This window comes from Zea mays, chromosome 1 (assembly GCF_902167145.1).
Source record: "Zea mays cultivar B73 chromosome 1, Zm-B73-REFERENCE-NAM-5.0, whole genome shotgun sequence".
Lineage (NCBI taxonomy): Eukaryota > Viridiplantae > Streptophyta > Magnoliopsida > Poales > Poaceae > Zea > Zea mays.
In genome coordinates, this window is record NC_050096.1 from 191,099,079 (window position 1) to 191,102,420 (window position 3,342).

Genomic DNA, 3,342 nt, shown 5'->3' on the forward strand with positions numbered 1-3,342 from the left:
GCGCTTCGTGCGCGGCGGTTTGGCTCCTTCTGTCCTGGGGCAGCTTGCATGACGCGTGGGACCCAGCCCCCGTGTCGTAGGGGGAGGACCTTGGAGCGTGTTGGAGAAGACTCAGTCCACGACGGCTGAGGACGCATGTGAGGAGAGTCGTCTTTAAAAGGAGGGTGACCCCCTTGGATGGCAACCATGTCTTCGCACTTCATGTATCGCATCCTTCCAGCTTCCGAGCCCTCGGATGGGGAGCGCTCGCGTCGCTTTCGTCTTGCTGTTGTTGGAGGAACACAACTTCGTAGAAGTTGGTACCTTTCAGCCATCGCTCGGCTTCAAGGATTTTCGTCGTGCAGCCCGGCTGCATTCCCCCACCAATGGGCAGTTTGGTGGAGGGAAGTGAGTCGGGCTGTGGCCTCCGCCCCACCCTCAGCTTCAAGGATTTTCGTCATCCGGGCTGAGGCGGAGGGGCGCACCGAGTGGGGGGTTGCCTCCGTGTGGGCCGGTAACCCTTTTCTTCCCCCGACTTTTGGGGGAAAAAGGCATCCTCCAGCCCTGCGGAGGCTTCCTCCAGCCATGCCGGGGAAGGCGAACTGCTGCTGCCCAGCCGGGGTGCAGCATTCCGTCCTCTGTCCAGGCGATGGTCGCGCCGCGTACGAGCCGGCCATGTCCAGGTCTTCCTCGCGCACTCATGTTCTGGGGCGGCCTCAGCGAGGGCGGAAGCGAGGACCTGCCGGTGCACTTTGGGGCGCTCGGCGCCCGCTGGTGCGGTGTTGAGGTGGTGGCAGCCGGAGAGGTAGGCTTTTCCGCCAACGAGACCGTCAGCGCCACCCGTGGACCAACCTCCGGCTCTTTAGCTTTAATATCTGGTTCGCGTCCCTTGAGTGGGGACGCGAATGAGAGCCCTCCGGTGGCCACGTCCGTCCTGGGACCATGGCTGCTGCTGTGGAGGTTGCTGGCAAGTTGCCCGGAGTCTGTTGGCCCGCAGGCTCTCCGATGTGGAGGTTGTTTATACCCACGGGGGCGGAACCGGAGTTCCATTTGTAATGGCACCTTGAGTGCCGGTGTTTGTTCATTGTGGCTGTCGGGGCCTGAACATGTAGGTATTTTTGGGTGTAATACCATGTTTTTTCCCTCATTTTCGAGCACTGAGACTCGCCTGTCGGCTAGCCAAACCGCTTAACCAAATGTGAGTTGCTCTGTGCGGAAGGTGACGAGTGAGGTATCCGTATCCCGGGGGCGTAGGAATCCCTCGGCTCGGTCGGCCTTGTCGCACGAGGCTTCACTTGCTTAGTTAAAGAAACCCTCGGCTGCTCTGCGGTGAGCCAGGGCCGAGGGCAGTGGTGTCAGCGTGGACAGAGGCGGAGTCGGCTCAAAAAAGGGAAGCTTCGTCAGCCGGAGCCTGGCCGGGCCGTCCACTGGCGGGACCGGCGCCGGAGTCAGGTTGCCGAGGCCATGAGTCGAGCTGGTGTCCTCGGGGGACGGCTGGCTGAGACTTCGGGGCGGCCGGCCGAGCCGTCTGCTCGGGCTAGGTTCCTGGAGGAGACCCTGGCGGCGATGGCCCGGGCGTGGTGCTGACGTCGTCCTTCGGTGCGGAGATCCTCCGCCCGTGTTGCCGTCCGAGGCTCGGTCGGACTTCGCCGAAGGTGGAGTCGACGCTGAGGGTGCTGCTGCTCCCTCTCCATCGACATCTAAGCCTGCAGCATCGGTTCGCCTGTAGTATGCATATGTTTTTCACGGCCGCCGGGGCCCAAACATACTGTCGTCGTGTTGTAAAGCTGTGTTTCTTTTCCCCTTGTTTCGAGTATCAAGACTAGCTTGTCAGTGGCAGAGTTACTTCTCACGGAAGGTGATGAGTGAGGTATCCGTATCCCGGAGGCGTAGGAGTCCCTCGGCTCGATCGGCCTTGCCGCTTACGTGTACTCTTACTCTTCCATAGGATTCTTTTGTCGACATGGTCGAGATGGCACGAAAAATCGTTTCGGCAGAAGAGTCTTCGAGCGTTAAGACTTGTTCGGTCAGCGGAACCATTTATCCGAGCGCGAGTTACTTATCGCAGAAGGTGATGAGTGAGGTATCCGTATCCCGGAGGCGTAGGAGTCCCTCGGCTCGGTCAGCCTTGCCTGCTTACGTGTACTCTGTCGTTTTCAGGATCGCACCATCGAAGTAGTCGAAAAACACGAAAAATGTTCTTGTCGAAAGACTTTTTTCGAGGAAAATTTTGACGCAGAGGGGGTTCGCCCCTTCTAGCCCCCGAGGGAGGGTCGGACTTTGCCGAGGCAAAGCCGTCCCTTCCTTGATGGTTAGACTTCATATGTAAACGAGGTATATGAACGGCTTGAAAATATCTTAAGGGTAGAAGCGACGTAGCTGTCGGATGTTCCAAGCGTTGCTGTAGACCTCACCTTGACTGTTGGCCAGCTTGTATGTCCCGGGCTTCAAAACCTTGGCGATGATGAATGGCCCTTCCTAGGGAGGCGTGAGCTTGTGCCGCCTTCAGGCGTCTTGTCGTAGTCGAAGCACCAAGTCGCCCACCTGGAGGTCTTGGGACCGAACCCCTCGGGCGTGGTAGCGTCGCAGGGACTGCTGATACCGCACCGAGTGTAGTAAGGCCACGTCCCGAGCCTCTTCCAGCTGGTCCAGTGAGTCTTCTCGGTTGGTTCGGTTGCGTCGGTCGTCGTAGGCCCTCGTCCTTGGGGAACCATATTCTAAGTCTGTGGGCAAGATGGCCTCGGCCCCGTAGACTAGAAAGAACGGCGTGAAGCCCATGGCTCGACTTGGCGTCGTCCTCAGGCTCCAGACCACCAAGGGGAGTTCCTTCATTCATCGCCTGCCGAACTTGTGGAGGTTGTTGTAGATCCTCGGCTTGAGTCCTTGCAGAATCATGTCGTTGGCACGCTCTACCTGCCCATTCGTCATGGGGTGAGCCACGGCGGCCCAGTCCACCCGGATGTGGTGATCCTCGCAGAAGTCCAGGAACTTTCTACTGGTGAACTGGGTGCCGTTGTCTGTGATGATGGAGTTTGGGACCCCAAAGCGATGGATGATGTTGGTGAAGAATGCCACCGCCTGTTCGGACCTGATGCTGTTTAGGGGTCGGACCTCGATCCACTTGGAGAATTTGTCGATGGCGACCAGTAGGTGCCTGTAGCCCCCGGGTGCCTTCTGCAAGGGACCGACGAGGTCCAGACACCACACAGCAAACGGCCAGGTGATGGGTATTGTTTGTAGAGCCTGAGCGGGTAGGTGCAACTGCCTTGCGTAGAACTGACACCCTTGGCAGGTGCGGACAATTCTAGTGGCGTCGGCCACCGCGGTCGGCCAGTAGAAACCTTGTCAGAAAGCGTTTCCAAC